The 18,842-nt window shown below is 36.8% G+C and overlaps 1 long non-coding RNA gene across 2 annotated transcripts; it reads left to right on the top strand.

Moving 5' to 3' along the window:
• Nucleotides 1-956: 956 nt before the first annotated feature.
• LOC127863954 (uncharacterized) lies at nt 957-9,618 on the top strand. Of its 2 annotated transcripts, none has more exons than XR_008041309.1 (9): nt 957-1,132; nt 1,612-1,712; nt 2,220-3,881; nt 4,023-4,107; nt 4,587-4,687; nt 5,195-5,358; nt 6,998-7,082; nt 7,562-7,662; nt 8,170-9,618. It is a non-coding gene; the product is annotated as an uncharacterized LOC127863954 (long non-coding RNA). The 2 variants fall into 2 exon arrangements; XR_008041310.1 differs by having other exon boundaries at nt 970-1,132; nt 2,220-2,383; nt 8,170-8,903.
• Nucleotides 9,619-18,842: the final 9,224 nt, after the last annotated feature.

Genomic DNA, 18,842 nt, shown 5'->3' with positions numbered 1-18,842 from the left:
ACAATTATTGTGTACATTTCAGTTATTGTACGGCAAATTATAATGATTTTTAAAAAATGTTTTCTAAGCATTAAACTATTATTTGCATGGGCGTTGCAGTCGCGCTGTTATTGAGTAGCTTATATAAAAAGGAAATTACTTCAATGATTTTGGTACGAAATGTGCGGGAACGAATTGATAAAAAATGCTACTTTCACGACAACATAAAAATATTGATACTTACTATAAGTCTTAAAGGTTACATTACACTAAATCATTGTGTATCCCTCCGTGGTCCATTCGAAAGTAGTGCCTATTCCTAAAGAGTTCCTTTTCTCTTCTTGAATATAAGCCATTTAACAATGTGAGACATGTCTTTTGTGGTTATTTGTAATATCCTGTATGTGTCTGGAGTACTTTGATGCCTTGGATTGGAAGCTAACTTAAAAGATGAACTTTTGAGGGTGTGTTTTCTATTGTGTGGGGCTTTTGTCGAAATTAGGATTCCGAAACACGTTTTTCTACGGTGGGTTCATTCGACAGCGATTTACTTTCTTAGAAGTTGCGAGACGGTATGTTTTTGATTGCAAGTATTGGAAGATGACAGATCCATCTTTAAAATGATACCAGGTTCGGAAAAATTGATACGTCGAAAAGGCAAGAAAAATGCTGTGAAAGTTGTCAGTTTTATAATGGGACCCTATGGGAATCGGAATTAGTGTAATATAACCTTTAAAAAGCACATTTACTGCAATGTCAAGGTCACATGGATTCGTCTGCAAGCGAGACAAGTAGAAAATGAATTTTAATGAATGTTTTGATGATTTGGGTGCTAAAATAGATGAGAGATGTCAATATTTTGGTCTAAATGGATGTTTTAGGTGGTTTTGGACTGTTCCGGATGGGTGGGGGACCTGGTATGGACACGTAAGGGTAACATTTCCAACAAATGTTAAATGTAAATATTATTATGTCCATAGATTGAAGTTTCAGGTGGAGTGCAAGATGAAAAATATGCCAAATTACATGCATGCAACCCATTTATGCCATTTTTCTCTTTGTTTGTAGGCCTGACCATTTGTCCTTGAGCCGCAGATGGTCAACAATCCGCTAGCTGTCTTGCTCTGACTGGTGCACTGGACATGATTTCAATGTGAGTCATCATACTGATTGTTTAATTAACATATGAATTTCAGTTTGTTCGTTAAAGTACTAACTTAGCTGTGTATTTACAGTGGACGTAGTGGTGCGGTGCATGAGGTAGACTAGGTATTTCCATATATACACTATGTTTACAGAATTGCGGCCAGTGGAGCAACATAGCTGATGAGTTAATAGCGCTAGTTCTTCAGACAAATTACTTTCTTTTCAACCTGTAAAGCATATTTAGCTGTAGGTGGGGCCATTTAGCTGTAAGATCTGGCTTTGGTTCTGTTAAGCCCTTAGAGGAATGAATTTCAGAGTGAAGACCATAGCGCCTTTTCCTAGTCAAGTATCGGGCAGCTGTATGCCTTTTCAGAAATGCACATGTCTTCTTTAGCATGTTATTGTGTTTGCTTTTAATAAGATTGGCAATAAACTCATAACCTTTAGACAAATGAGCATCTGTAAATTCAGATTTCACTATTTCAGAGTCAGCCAGACCATGATTGAGCTTAAGGATTGTGCTGCGGATGCGGCCTGTGCAGTTCCGGGAGAAAGTCACTGTCTTGGGCAATGCGGTCTGGTATCAGGTAAGCACTATCGAAAGCCTCACACTTTTGGGGGGTCTGAAGCCTTGTCCTGTCAATGCGATCTGGTTCAAGTACAATTAGAATGCATTCATAAAGCAGTACTTCATCAGATATGGTTATCTCAAGCTTACAGTTCGCGGCCAGGTATGACTTCGATTTGTTCTTGCTAGCAGAACCCCTACAGGCCAAACCATGCGTTAAGCACTATTTTCCACAGCAACCCTTGCAGACAGAAAAACAATACTTGAAATTAATTCTGGCATTTAATTTCTAATTTCCTTTATATCTCTTTTGTATGTTTGTTTGCTCTTTTTAACTCTGACATGCCATCTTGGTCACATTGATGGAGCATACCTGTTTTTGTTTAGAGCCAAGTCCCCAGCTGCTCGAGTTTGCCGTGTCAATAATGAGAAAGCCATGGCATGATGTCTCCTCTATGTGTTTCCTTATCTCAGTGTTGAACATAATTGCCAGTTTCAGGGGCCTAAACATTTTATTTTATTAAAGGTCTGGATGATCCTTGCCTGACTGCGGGTTTGTGTACACCTCAATCCGACTCGGTGTCCTGAACAGAGGCCTCAGTGGTGCAGCGCTTGTGGACGATCCATCAACATCCTGAAAGGTCAACACTTCACCAAGCTGGGAAAATTGATCCCGATACTCATCCCCAGGTAGTGGAATGAATGTACACTGAACTACAGAGGAATCACACCCAAATGACTTTCCTGCCACGACATTAGTGTGGCCGCTCGCGTAGGAATTCCTTAGCAAACATGCTCTTTTGCATGGTGACTGTGGGCATTTTTGCAAAACTTAAGCTTTCAACACTGGATTTTAAAGAGAATACTTAATAAAATGTCGCTAACAGGACTTATTTTTATAAAAGAGACTATCTGGATGCGCAACAAGTGTCACTTTGTGTCGTAAGCTGTTGAAGGAGCGATTTGCGCCTTTTTAAGTGTTAATTTTGGGTAGCAGGCTTGTATCGGCTTGAAAGCTGCAAATTATGCCTCTGATCATAATAGCATTAATTTGTGTAATTGCAATGTGTATGTTTTGATTGTAAGTGAAGCTTTTAATAATAATTTTTTTGAAAAACATGATTTTATATGCTGTCAGTGAGTTTTTTATTGAAAAAAGTGCTTAAAATTAAAAAAAAGTCTCCTTTTTCATCAAGAAAAGTACACTGATTCACAATCAATACATTTATTTGGGCCTTTTGCTGATATATTGGTGACTTTCGCATGCAATGATACCAGTTTTTGCCATAAAAGTTACGCGTAACAATAATAGGAGACACAAAATCAGCTGTCGTCACTTAGACTAAAAATCATGCATTCCGACTCGACTGCGGCCAATTTAGTCACCGCTTTAAATGGCCATATTAAGGCCTTTACCCCCATCCGTATGCACTGAAATTGCATATTCATGGTGGAAATAGTTCAAATCTCATGTGGAGAAAGTTTGAAAAGGATAGGACAAAGTTGAGTTCCCTTAAAGGTTACATTACACTAAATCATTGTGTATCCCTCCGTGGTCCATTCGAAAGTAGTGCCTATTCCTAAAGAGTTCCTTTTCTCTTCTTGAATATAAGCCATTTAACAATGTGAGACATGTCTTTTGTGGTTATTTGTAATATCCTGTATGTGTCTGGAGTACTTTGATGCCTTGGATTGGAAGCTAACTTAAAAGATGAACTTTTGAGGGTGTGTTTTCTATTGTGTGGGGCTTTTGTCGAAATTAGGATTCCGAAACACGTTTTTCTACGGTGGGTTCATTCGACAGCGATTTACTTTCTTAGAAGTTGCGAGACGGTATGTTTTTGATTGCAAGTATTGGAAGATGACAGATCCATCTTTAAAATGATACCAGGTTCGGAAAAATTGATACGTCGAAAAGGCAAGAAAAATGCTGTGAAAGTTGTCAGTTTTATAATGGGACCCTATGGGAATCGGAATTAGTGTAATATAACCTTTAAAAAGCACATTTACTGCAATGTCAAGGTCACATGGATTCGTCTGCAAGCGAGACAAGTAGAAAATGAATTTTAATGAATGTTTTGATGATTTGGGTGCTAAAATAGATGAGAGATGTCAATATTTTGGTCTAAATGGATGTTTTAGGTGGTTTTGGACTGTTCCGGATGGGTGGGGGACCTGGTATGGACACGTAAGGGTAACATTTCCAACAAATGTTAAATGTAAATATTATTATGTCCATAGATTGAAGTTTCAGGTGGAGTGCAAGATGAAAAATATGCCAAATTACATGCATGCAACCCATTTATGCCATTTTTCTCTTTGTTTGTAGGCCTGACCATTTGTCCTTGAGCCGCAGATGGTCAACAATCCGCTAGCTGTCTTGCTCTGACTGGTGCACTGGACATGATTTCAATGTGAGTCATCATACTGATTGTTTAATTAACATATGAATTTCAGTTTGTTCGTTAAAGTACTAACTTAGCTGTGTATTTACAGTGGACGTAGTGGTGCGGTGCATGAGGTAGACTAGGTATTTCCATATATACACTATGTTTACAGAATTGCGGCCAGTGGAGCAACATAGCTGATGAGTTAATAGCGCTAGTTCTTCAGACAAATTACTTTCTTTTCAACCTGTAAAGCATATTTAGCTGTAGGTGGGGCCATTTAGCTGTAAGATCTGGCTTTGGTTCTGTTAAGCCCTTAGAGGAATGAATTTCAGAGTGAAGACCATAGCGCCTTTTCCTAGTCAAGTATCGGGCAGCTGTATGCCTTTTCAGAAATGCACATGTCTTCTTTAGCATGTTATTGTGTTTGCTTTTAATAAGATTGGCAATAAACTCATAACCTTTAGACAAATGAGCATCTGTAAATTCAGATTTCACTATTTCAGAGTCAGCCAGACCATGATTGAGCTTAAGGATTGTGCTGCGGATGCGGCCTGTGCAGTTCCGGGAGAAAGTCACTGTCTTGGGCAATGCGGTCTGGTATCAGGTAAGCACTATCGAAAGCCTCACACTTTTGGGGGGTCTGAAGCCTTGTCCTGTCAATGCGATCTGGTTCAAGTACAATTAGAATGCATTCATAAAGCAGTACTTCATCAGATATGGTTATCTCAAGCTTACAGTTCGCGGCCAGGTATGACTTCGATTTGTTCTTGCTAGCAGAACCCCTACAGGCCAAACCATGCGTTAAGCACTATTTTCCACAGCAACCCTTGCAGACAGAAAAACAATACTTGAAATTAATTCTGGCATTTAATTTCTAATTTCCTTTATATCTCTTTTGTATGTTTGTTTGCTCTTTTTAACTCTGACATGCCATCTTGGTCACATTGATGGAGCATACCTGTTTTTGTTTAGAGCCAAGTCCCCAGCTGCTCGAGTTTGCCGTGTCAATAATGAGAAAGCCATGGCATGATGTCTCCTCTATGTGTTTCCTTATCTCAGTGTTGAACATAATTGCCAGTTTCAGGGGCCTAAACATTTTATTTTATTAAAGGTCTGGATGATCCTTGCCTGACTGCGGGTTTGTGTACACCTCAATCCGACTCGGTGTCCTGAACAGAGGCCTCAGTGGTGCAGCGCTTGTGGACGATCCATCAACATCCTGAAAGGTCAACACTTCACCAAGCTGGGAAAATTGATCCCGATACTCATCCCCAGGTAGTGGAATGAATGTACACTGAACTACAGAGGAATCACACCCAAATGACTTTCCTGCCACGACATTAGTGTGGCCGCTCGCGTAGGAATTCCTTAGCAAACATGCTCTTTTGCATGGTGACTGTGGGCATTTTTGCAAAACTTAAGCTTTCAACACTGGATTTTAAAGAGAATACTTAATAAAATGTCGCTAACAGGACTTATTTTTATAAAAGAGACTATCTGGATGCGCAACAAGTGTCACTTTGTGTCGTAAGCTGTTGAAGGAGCGATTTGCGCCTTTTTAAGTGTTAATTTTGGGTAGCAGGCTTGTATCGGCTTGAAAGCTGCAAATTATGCCTCTGATCATAATAGCATTAATTTGTGTAATTGCAATGTGTATGTTTTGATTGTAAGTGAAGCTTTTAATAATAATTTTTTTGAAAAACATGATTTTATATGCTGTCAGTGAGTTTTTTATTGAAAAAAGTGCTTAAAATTAAAAAAAAGTCTCCTTTTTCATCAAGAAAAGTACACTGATTCACAATCAATACATTTATTTGGGCCTTTTGCTGATATATTGGTGACTTTCGCATGCAATGATACCAGTTTTTGCCATAAAAGTTACGCGTAACAATAATAGGAGACACAAAATCAGCTGTCGTCACTTAGACTAAAAATCATGCATTCCGACTCGACTGCGGCCAATTTAGTCACCGCTTTAAATGGCCATATTAAGGCCTTTACCCCCATCCGTATGCACTGAAATTGCATATTCATGGTGGAAATAGTTCAAATCTCATGTGGAGAAAGTTTGAAAAGGATAGGACAAAGTTGAGTTCCCTTAAAGGTTACATTACACTAAATCATTGTGTATCCCTCCGTGGTCCATTCGAAAGTAGTGCCTATTCCTAAAGAGTTCCTTTTCTCTTCTTGAATATAAGCCATTTAACAATGTGAGACATGTCTTTTGTGGTTATTTGTAATATCCTGTATGTGTCTGGAGTACTTTGATGCCTTGGATTGGAAGCTAACTTAAAAGATGAACTTTTGAGGGTGTGTTTTCTATTGTGTGGGGCTTTTGTCGAAATTAGGATTCCGAAACACGTTTTTCTACGGTGGGTTCATTCGACAGCGATTTACTTTCTTAGAAGTTGCGAGACGGTATGTTTTTGATTGCAAGTATTGGAAGATGACAGATCCATCTTTAAAATGATACCAGGTTCGGAAAAATTGATACGTCGAAAAGGCAAGAAAAATGCTGTGAAAGTTGTCAGTTTTATAATGGGACCCTATGGGAATCGGAATTAGTGTAATATAACCTTTAAAAAGCACATTTACTGCAATGTCAAGGTCACATGGATTCGTCTGCAAGCGAGACAAGTAGAAAATGAATTTTAATGAATGTTTTGATGATTTGGGTGCTAAAATAGATGAGAGATGTCAATATTTTGGTCTAAATGGATGTTTTAGGTGGTTTTGGACTGTTCCGGATGGGTGGGGGACCTGGTATGGACACGTAAGGGTAACATTTCCAACAAATGTTAAATGTAAATATTATTATGTCCATAGATTGAAGTTTCAGGTGGAGTGCAAGATGAAAAATATGCCAAATTACATGCATGCAACCCATTTATGCCATTTTTCTCTTTGTTTGTAGGCCTGACCATTTGTCCTTGAGCCGCAGATGGTCAACAATCCGCTAGCTGTCTTGCTCTGACTGGTGCACTGGACATGATTTCAATGTGAGTCATCATACTGATTGTTTAATTAACATATGAATTTCAGTTTGTTCGTTAAAGTACTAACTTAGCTGTGTATTTACAGTGGACGTAGTGGTGCGGTGCATGAGGTAGACTAGGTATTTCCATATATACACTATGTTTACAGAATTGCGGCCAGTGGAGCAACATAGCTGATGAGTTAATAGCGCTAGTTCTTCAGACAAATTACTTTCTTTTCAACCTGTAAAGCATATTTAGCTGTAGGTGGGGCCATTTAGCTGTAAGATCTGGCTTTGGTTCTGTTAAGCCCTTAGAGGAATGAATTTCAGAGTGAAGACCATAGCGCCTTTTCCTAGTCAAGTATCGGGCAGCTGTATGCCTTTTCAGAAATGCACATGTCTTCTTTAGCATGTTATTGTGTTTGCTTTTAATAAGATTGGCAATAAACTCATAACCTTTAGACAAATGAGCATCTGTAAATTCAGATTTCACTATTTCAGAGTCAGCCAGACCATGATTGAGCTTAAGGATTGTGCTGCGGATGCGGCCTGTGCAGTTCCGGGAGAAAGTCACTGTCTTGGGCAATGCGGTCTGGTATCAGGTAAGCACTATCGAAAGCCTCACACTTTTGGGGGGTCTGAAGCCTTGTCCTGTCAATGCGATCTGGTTCAAGTACAATTAGAATGCATTCATAAAGCAGTACTTCATCAGATATGGTTATCTCAAGCTTACAGTTCGCGGCCAGGTATGACTTCGATTTGTTCTTGCTAGCAGAACCCCTACAGGCCAAACCATGCGTTAAGCACTATTTTCCACAGCAACCCTTGCAGACAGAAAAACAATACTTGAAATTAATTCTGGCATTTAATTTCTAATTTCCTTTATATCTCTTTTGTATGTTTGTTTGCTCTTTTTAACTCTGACATGCCATCTTGGTCACATTGATGGAGCATACCTGTTTTTGTTTAGAGCCAAGTCCCCAGCTGCTCGAGTTTGCCGTGTCAATAATGAGAAAGCCATGGCATGATGTCTCCTCTATGTGTTTCCTTATCTCAGTGTTGAACATAATTGCCAGTTTCAGGGGCCTAAACATTTTATTTTATTAAAGGTCTGGATGATCCTTGCCTGACTGCGGGTTTGTGTACACCTCAATCCGACTCGGTGTCCTGAACAGAGGCCTCAGTGGTGCAGCGCTTGTGGACGATCCATCAACATCCTGAAAGGTCAACACTTCACCAAGCTGGGAAAATTGATCCCGATACTCATCCCCAGGTAGTGGAATGAATGTACACTGAACTACAGAGGAATCACACCCAAATGACTTTCCTGCCACGACATTAGTGTGGCCGCTCGCGTAGGAATTCCTTAGCAAACATGCTCTTTTGCATGGTGACTGTGGGCATTTTTGCAAAACTTAAGCTTTCAACACTGGATTTTAAAGAGAATACTTAATAAAATGTCGCTAACAGGACTTATTTTTATAAAAGAGACTATCTGGATGCGCAACAAGTGTCACTTTGTGTCGTAAGCTGTTGAAGGAGCGATTTGCGCCTTTTTAAGTGTTAATTTTGGGTAGCAGGCTTGTATCGGCTTGAAAGCTGCAAATTATGCCTCTGATCATAATAGCATTAATTTGTGTAATTGCAATGTGTATGTTTTGATTGTAAGTGAAGCTTTTAATAATAATTTTTTTGAAAAACATGATTTTATATGCTGTCAGTGAGTTTTTTATTGAAAAAAGTGCTTAAAATTAAAAAAAAGTCTCCTTTTTCATCAAGAAAAGTACACTGATTCACAATCAATACATTTATTTGGGCCTTTTGCTGATATATTGGTGACTTTCGCATGCAATGATACCAGTTTTTGCCATAAAAGTTACGCGTAACAATAATAGGAGACACAAAATCAGCTGTCGTCACTTAGACTAAAAATCATGCATTCCGACTCGACTGCGGCCAATTTAGTCACCGCTTTAAATGGCCATATTAAGGCCTTTACCCCCATCCGTATGCACTGAAATTGCATATTCATGGTGGAAATAGTTCAAATCTCATGTGGAGAAAGTTTGAAAAGGATAGGACAAAGTTGAGTTCCCTTAAAGGTTACATTACACTAAATCATTGTGTATCCCTCCGTGGTCCATTCGAAAGTAGTGCCTATTCCTAAAGAGTTCCTTTTCTCTTCTTGAATATAAGCCATTTAACAATGTGAGACATGTCTTTTGTGGTTATTTGTAATATCCTGTATGTGTCTGGAGTACTTTGATGCCTTGGATTGGAAGCTAACTTAAAAGATGAACTTTTGAGGGTGTGTTTTCTATTGTGTGGGGCTTTTGTCGAAATTAGGATTCCGAAACACGTTTTTCTACGGTGGGTTCATTCGACAGCGATTTACTTTCTTAGAAGTTGCGAGACGGTATGTTTTTGATTGCAAGTATTGGAAGATGACAGATCCATCTTTAAAATGATACCAGGTTCGGAAAAATTGATACGTCGAAAAGGCAAGAAAAATGCTGTGAAAGTTGTCAGTTTTATAATGGGACCCTATGGGAATCGGAATTAGTGTAATATAACCTAAAAGCGTGACATCACAAGGAGGGAAAATTGCGTCTGACTTACAATAACGGTCCTTTCTGTATCAAACACGATATAAACGGAGGTAGGCCCGTTTTAACATAAACTTATATTGTTTGTTTTCCGTTTATTTATTTATAAATCATTACATTTTAGTATTTACTATGGTTGTTACTGGTTGAGTCGTGGGTTCTGTTTGATTCGTGGGTATAGAAATCGCGTGAAATCTCGCGATAGAACGTTCGCACATGATGCAGTTCGTTACGGAAAATGTTTTGACACGGTCACCATTTTTTTCCGATCAAAAATGCGTCAAAAACATGTAAATAGTGTAATTCATCATAACTTGAAAGGTCCTTATGAAGTATTTCCTCATTTATGTAGTGTTCATATTGTGTTTCAAAGTAACACAAAATCGTTTATTTATGAGTATTTACCATGCTTCATCGTCTGTTGACATTTTTTCACAAGAAATTAACCTGTCCTGCAAGGTCAGTTTAAAGGCTATTTATAGTATGCAAATCTTGAAATTCTGGCAGCCAATCAGAACCCACGAATCAACCGGAAGCTTATTTTCATGATGGTAGTTTGACACTATCAACACAGTCGATTATTTTGATGTTTAAAGACGATAAACATTTGGAAAAAAGCAAACAAATCTTAAAGAAGAAAGGTTAATAATTATTTTCATAATGAGTCATGGTCATATATTTATAAAATATTTGTGATGTAACAACTTTATGAAAATTACCCACGACTCAACCAGACTATAGCATACAGAATGACAATGTGGTGATTCGCCCCATGGTAATTTGATCCCGATTTCAGGGCATAATCTTAGTTCTTCTTGAATGCTCTGAGCTTTTATGAGTACATACGTACAGCTCATAGTTCTTCTTGGTAAAACCAAATTCAATGTAAAAAAATATAATTATTGGCTCACATATGTCCATAAAATCGAGTTAAATCAACCTAATACATTGTTACAACCACAATGCCTGTTGCAATCGACATCAATTTGCGTGAATTTTGTTGAGAAATGCTCAAAACATAAACTTAATAACAAATCGTTCATGGCGGAAGTTGTGAATTGTCAAATTGAGCATAGCAAAAGAAAATGTTACACTGCACAAATTGTTTTCACTTTAGTATCTGACGATGTCTTGTGGTAGCAGTTGAAATTGCATTGCGCATAACAGTGTAGTTTGAATTATGACACATTCTTATTACTGTATTCTCGCTGCGATCGGATAAGTGGCAGAGTCCGTGCTTTTAGATACCGCAGTGTATAAACAGTTATTGCGCTGTATGCTAATTGAACTGGAAATCCGGAAAAAATCTGGATGTAGTGTCGGGTGTTCTCACAAGTCTACCGCTCTGTTATCAGTGTTCGACACTAACAGGAGTCCGGGAGTCCGAGACTCCTAGAAATGGGACTCTGACTCCTTGTTTTTTGTGTCAAAGCAGTCCGTCGGACTCCTTGAAAATCATCTTTCAATTATAAAACATCCATTGATCTACATGTTCTTATCTCGAGATCGGAATATCCGAACTTTTGCACATCCGAAAACATATATCACTCTGACATCATTTTGCTTTAACACATCGACAAAAAACAAACATTCCGAATTATTTATTTTGTTTCCCTGTCGTAGGCCTTGTGTGTAGTAAAAAGGGAACTCTAGAACTCCAAATCTACACGATCCTGGCCGTTTTCTTTTCTCTTTGCCATTTTTGCTAAATTAAACTAGATTTCGCCGAACAGTCTCTTATCACTAAAAATCATCATCACCCGAAATTGTTTTCACAATGCACGTTTCATGGACCCAAGTAACTGAAGATAGCAAATGCGTGAAGAACCACGTGTCGCTATCAATAGATTATTTCAGAGGTTTATTTGCAGTTCGTTGACTTTGTTATACCAACCACACTTGTCTATCCCTACGGTGTATTACTCCACGATAAAATCGTTGCCAGTTACTTAAGAGCTTGATGATGGCAACCGGGGGTAATCCTCGTGGAAATTGTGCTTTTCATGCATAATACTAAAAAAAAAATTTTCGACACATTAACCGTTTTAACAAATTATCATTGAAATCATTACACAACTATTAATGTTTTGTTGAATTATCCATTGAGCATTATACACAATTTATTCCGAAACACACTTCCGAATTTTAATGTCAATGCGACGTTAACAAATACAATCTTCAAATCAACAGTGCTCATGTATTTCATGTTGATCCTTTGTTCCGATAAAAGCGGGCGAAAATTATGCTGCATGTACAACGCCACGTCATTCGCATATAAAGCAAGGATGTGTATGCGTACACACCTTGTTATAAATATTGAATATTACAATCTTTTAATTTTGGTTAAAAGTTTAGTAGTTAATTTTAATCCAATTATATGGCGAATATTCTTTTGATTGACATTTCATCTAAAGAACTTTTAAATCAAACACGCTGTATCTTTAGTGTTACGGTCTTTAAGATAAGTAGAAATCTAATTAAATAAACAGTTATTGTACTTTATACATATTAAACAGAAAATTCGGACAAAACTGGAATTAGTGTAAGGCGTTTTGAAAACGCCTGCCTGTAGACCTTGATGTTTTGACAAAAGTGATTAAAATGTGGGAATGCAACTCTGCCAATGTGGTCAGTAATGGCCGGTAATACTTTGTTCTGAATCGCATTATTGTTTAAATTAATAATTTCTTATAAATATTATTGAGCAAAAATATATATAGCAATGAAACATATAGGACTGTTACACCCGTAAGATGTGAATCATTAACTATGACACTAACAAAACATAATTTTCCGATTATGGTTTTTAACCCTAATCCTAATCCCAATGTTAACAAGCAAGCATACATATAAATGCATAATTAACAAATGTACATTGTTCAAACCTTATAACAATTAACTTCAATTGTATTGGAATGGGTTAAATAATTTTGCAATCATAGATAACATATAATAACAATTATTGAACTTCGATCTGAAACCAAAATCAAAGAGAATTAAACAATATTATGGATTAACATGTGTAATAACCTGAACAATAATGTTTATACAAAGTATCTGAGTGTTGGACTCCCTGAAGTCTGTTTGGACTCCTTAATTTTTAAAGTAGGGAGTCCAAAGGACTCCTTACTCAGATAAGTTAGTGTCGAACACTGGTTATGTACTCTGCGGTGCATTGACAAAGGGATAAACACGTGCGAATGTCTTTGATAAGACAATAGACCATCTCAGAGCTGATGAGGGTACTGATTATCGAGGGGTAGATAAAGCTATTACTGAAAGGGGTTGCATAGAGATATAAGGCTGTAGTGTGGAATACTTAATAGATATTTTATTTTTTCATGCTATACAATTTAGTACTTAGTTAATTAACGGAATGAAATAAATATTAGCATAAACGTATATAGATGTACGTCTACTTATGTACATATTGTAAAGCTTGATACTGTGTGTGATTATGAAATAAATATTAAAATAACAGTGTATAGATGTTTGTCTCCTAGTGTACATATTGTAAAGCTTTGATAATGTGTGTAAATATTGAAATACATATTAAAATAAAAGCATATCTAGGGGTGAAAGCGAAACAGATCTAAGTGACGTTTTTTCACAAAATGACTTTTTTGTATATTTTGCATCGCAACATCCTTGCCCATCATGTATTAAAATATCTTAGCAATCCAGGCAATCAAATAAAAAGTAAAATTGAAATTTGTCCTAAAGCTTTAAGTGAAATTTAATTATGTTTTTAGTGCCAAAAAGGCTCTATTTGCAGTGAAGTGCTACTTAGAGCTCTTTCGCATTCAGGTTGTTGATGTTAAGATAATTTTAAATGACACTTTTATCAATTATTGAGGAATATATTTACAATAAATAATATATTTGTATTTGAAAAACCTCCTGAATAGATACTATTATGTAACTGATGAAAAGAATAAGAAAAAAATATTGATAAAATTATGCACTTAGACCTTTTTCGCAGTAAATTTTGGGTATTTTTTTATTTTCCTTAATTATTTTGTGTTGTTTAACATATTTGATAAACTTTTTGACAACATTAATATAAGGATTTTATGGCTTTTTCAAATTATGTTTATACATACCTGTCTGCACTTAAAACCATAAATCTAATTGAAAAATTGAAACCTTAATTGCATAAAAACTAGTTGAATTTGGAATGAATTTCAAGGAGATGTGATCCTTGTTTCACCCTCTTCCTAGTTCTGAATGCAAAACAATTTATTTTTGTTACAAAACCACGAAGAATAAACTCATTAAAGTGCGTTGTGTTTAGAATGTTAAGTTGTGTAAATGTCAGATACATGTACCTTTATATATTTCTATTTTGCTCTCTCGTGAAAAACGCGTTCAGAATTACCGAGAACTTAGTTAGTTGTATGCATAGACAGTGAAACATACCAGGTATTTATTAACATTTCTCAATAAATAAATATTAACAAACATGAATGTAATTAGTTGTTATTGTGGTATTTACAAACACTAATTTGTAACTGAGGTGAGATGTAAATAAGTTGGTCAATACATTAATAACTTTTCTGGAAAGATGTGAATTTGTAGGAAACTGTGCTCATAACTCTGCTGCTATGATGTAACTTAGAAGATTACCATGCTGGTGAATTGTGATATGGTTTGTTACCATTCTAGTGATATGTTATTTCATTGGTAACTGAGATGGTGAAATGTTGATCACTAGCAGGGGTTCTGAAATATGCTGTCCGAGTTGTCCGAGTCGTCAATTTCCCCTTCCGGGCAAGCAGCTTTTGAAAGCTGGCTTGTCCGGGGACAAGTAAAATTTCCGTGGTAAATTTTGTTTCGAGAACGAAACTTCAATATTTTCTGAAAATAAAAAACAAACTAGCTCACATTTTATGCCCCCCTTCGAAGAAGAGGGGGTATATTGATTTACTCATGTCGGTTGGTCGGTCGGTCTGTCGGTCGGTCTGTCCACCAGGTGGTTGTCAGACGATAACTCAAGAACGCTTAGGCCTAGGATCATGAAACTTCATAGGTACATGCCCCCCTTCGAAGAAGAGGGGGTATATTGCTTTGCTCATGTCGGTCTGTCGGTCGGTCAGTCCACCAGGTGGTTGTCAGACGATAACTCAAGAACGCTTGGGCCTAGGATCATGAAACTTCATAGGTACATTGATCATGACTTGCAGATGACCCCTTTTGATTTTGAGGTCACTAGGTCAAAGGTCAAGGTCACGGTGACCCGAAATAGTAAAATGGTTTCCGGATGATAACTCAAGAACGCTTATGGCTAGGATCATGAAACTTCATAGGTAGATTGATCATAATTCGCAGATGACCCCTATTTATTTTTAGGTCACTAGGTCAAAGGTCAAGGTCACAGTGACCCGAAATAGTAAAATGGTTTCCGGATGATTACTCAAGAACGCTTAGGCCTAGGATCATGAAACTTGATAGGTAGATTGATCATGACTTGCAGATGACCCCTATTGATTTTCAAGTCACTAGGTCAAAGGTCAAGGTCACATTGACCCAAAAAAGTAAAATGGTTTCCGGATGATAACTCAAGAACGCTTAGGCCTAGGATCATGAAACTTGATAGGTAGATTGATCATGACTCGCAGATGACCCCTATTGATTTTCAGGTCACTAGGTCAAAGGTCAAGGTCACGATGACCCGAAATAGTAAAATGGTTTCTGGATGATAACTGAAGAACGCTTATTCCTAGGATCATTAAACTTAATAGGTAGATTGATCATGACTCGCAGATGACCCCTATTGATTTTTAGGTCACTAGGTCAAAGGTCAAGGTCACTATGACCCGAAATAGTAAAATGATGTCCGGATGATAACTCAAGAACGCTTATGGCTAAGATCATGAAACTTCATAGGTACATTGATCATGACTGGCAGATGACCCATATTGATTTTCAGGTCACTAGGTCAAAGGTCAAGGTCACAGTGACAAAAAACATATACACACAATGGCTGTCACTACAACGGAGAGCCCATATGGGGGGCTTGCATGTTTTACAAACATTCCTTGTTTAACTGGAGGTAGGTTATTTTCCGATAATAATTATTACATGTTGTAAACATGTCCACGCGTATATAGCAAAGGCCAATCACGCATAAGGTAACATTTATATTAGAGAAACCAGCGCACGTGTACAGCTACAGCCAATCACGCATTAGATAACATTTTTCGTAAATTGCAAATGGCCGCAAACATGTTTAACCGACCTGCATTTGATTTTTTTAAAAATATAACCACTTTAACGTCAAGCCATGACGCTAATCAGACCTATTATAAAATCAGTCCGGCTTCGGAAAAGAAGAGAAAAGCCAAGTATGAATATGATAAAGCATACGACGCCAAGCGGAAACGAGAATTTGTTGAGTCTTGGCTTATTGAATTTCCTTGGATTGAAAACATTACCAGTGTGTGTAAATGCAGGCTTTTTCCGCCCTATGCCACGGGTCCGAAATTCGGCCCCATTCCCATTGCAAATCTGGTTGTTTTTTTCAAAATTGAAAAAAAAATTCCCAATTCCAAAAAAAACAAAAAAAAATTTTTTTTTTTTTTTTTAACTTAAAATATATAAGTTAACCTGATCCGGTGTAGAAAATAGAAAGTTTTGCATAATTAAATTATCTGTTGCCTTGAATTTGTTTTAAAAACTGTAAAATATGTTAATGATTATTTAAGACTTTCCTTATTTTCCTCAAAAACCAGCGCTTCACACGATTTTTTTCACCTCAAAAAAGGCAGGCAAAGCCTTTTCCCCAAACTCAGATTAAAAAACCTGCACTTATCTCACATATTCATAATACTTTGTAAAATTTTAATAATAAGTTATCAAAATAGTCGTTATTTACCAGTTAACGGCTTCTTTGAAATATAAGAAACACTATTTACATGCGATAATTTTTCCCAATTGAGCCAATTTTGCGAATATTTTTTTTCCCAAAATGGGGGTTTTCACGACGCGAAATTCCCAAAATTCCAGTGTGGCGTATTCCCAAAATGGAGCGGAAAAAGCCTGAAATGTAAACTTTGTAAGAAGTTTCCTTTATAAGCGGATAATTACATACTTATATTTAGCGAAGATTATTTTATTTCAAGTGTATTTTCTAGTCATGTTGAGATTATTAAATATCCGAGATGGTATCATGTGTGACTTAAATGTGTTCTTATTGTTTGCACATCTTGCTTGTATTTTCTAGTTAACTATGTATATAATCAAAAATAGAACTTAACAAAAGTGTATGTTTGTATTATTTGCTTAATTAGTAATGATGTTTTCCTTTATTTATCTTAAAAGTACGGACAAGTACTTCTTTGGTACGGACAAGTGAATTTGTGGGTCCAACTTGTCCGTGGACAAGTAGACTCATAAAATATTTTAAAACCCTTGACTAGAATATAACCATTCTGGTGTGAGGTGATTTGGTTGCTTTCTGTATTTGTGAAATGAGAATCAGTAGGTAACCATTCTAATGTGATGTGATTCGGTTGGTACGTTAGATTGTGAAATGTGAATCAGTAGGTTTCCATTCTAGTGTGATATGATTAGGTTGCTTACTGTGTTGGTGAAATGAGAATCCATAGGTACACTACGCGACCCTTTTTGGGTGTAAAATCACCGCAATTTCACGTAACTCGTCACTCCGACGTCGCCGAGAGCAAGATAATCTTCGCGCTAAATTCCCTCAATGTTGTGGTGATTTGCTGCGATTCGCCGCCGTGATCGCAGTGGATATCGGTGACATCGATGATTCGCCAATTCATGCATACAAACCGAATCGTATCGATAACTGTATACATAACGCTTTTCTAATGTTCACAACTATCAAATAATCCAACATAATTGCAAAATCACTTGCGAAAAATAATCTTAAACATTTATGTCGGTAAATATGTTTGAGAATTTCATTAACACAACTATATGACTACGGAATACGGACAAAACCCCTCCCGGATAAAAACCCTCCCGTCATTTTCATAGGGGGCGGACGAAAACCCTCCCATGAATAAACATGGGCGGACAAAAACTCTCCCATGAAAAAAACGGGGGAGGACAAAAACCCTCCCATGAAAAAATGGGACCGGACAAAAACCCTCCCGTAAAAGAAACACTTAGTGTTGCATTCATTAATCCGATAAAATTACCCATTGTGTGTATATTGTTTTCAGGGGTATGAAATTGAAAGAAAATGTGTATCCATTACCTGTAAACATACCATTTGTCTTAATTACTTATTTAATTTAGCTTTGACTGTAACGTTTTCAATTGCATTTTTGCAGACAATATATAAAGCATACTATATTGTTAAATATGTCAATGATTCAGTTATTTAGGCCCACTAATCAGCTAATCATAACAATTAACTAGTTAATGGCATACAATAATATGTATCAAAATAGCAAACTGTGAATCTGCAACTGCGGACAAACACCCTCCCGTGAAAGCAATTAAACACCGACAAATGTAATTGCTTCACACATTGTTGCATTCATTAATCCGCAAAATTTACTCAAAATAGCAAACTGTGAATCGGCTACTACTTTTAGTTTTTAAGTATTTTAATCAAAGAATCAATTAAAAGCAATTAAACGCCGACAAATGTAGTTGCTGCACACAATGTTGATTCATTAATCCGAAAAAATCACTCAATGCTGACAACATTTGTTCAAAATATCATACTGTGAATCTGCAACATATAAAAGCAATTTGTTTGTGTAAAGGCACACGCGTGTCTACGATGTTGGTTTTTGTTTATTGATTGAATATGCTTATTTGTCAATGTATGAAACATTATACTGTCTAGACTTCATAATACTTGTTATAAAACGAAATAAAGAATGTCTTGGGAAGCCTGTGTCCGCCTCTGTTATTTTTCCGATGATGACTAAAAAAAACACGACTTTGATGTTCTTAATGCACTGGCCGGCGCACAATTTGATATTATATATATTTTATATAAACACCTACTTGTTATTCATACTAAGTAATCAAACATATATAATTGACGTCAAATAGGTGTAAAATAACAACATTTAAATTCGGAAATATTTTGATTATTGATGTGGCTTCAAACTGCTATTGAAGAACGTAAATTGGTTTAACGTTCGTAAGATGTGTAAGAATTCTTAAGTTTGCGAACGTGTTTATGAAAC

Source organism: Dreissena polymorpha, chromosome 1, assembly GCF_020536995.1.
Source record: "Dreissena polymorpha isolate Duluth1 chromosome 1, UMN_Dpol_1.0, whole genome shotgun sequence".
NCBI lineage: Eukaryota > Metazoa > Mollusca > Bivalvia > Myida > Dreissenidae > Dreissena > Dreissena polymorpha.
The sequence above is the reverse complement of the archived record's forward strand: the minus strand, read 5'-3'. Positions and strand labels throughout refer to the sequence as shown.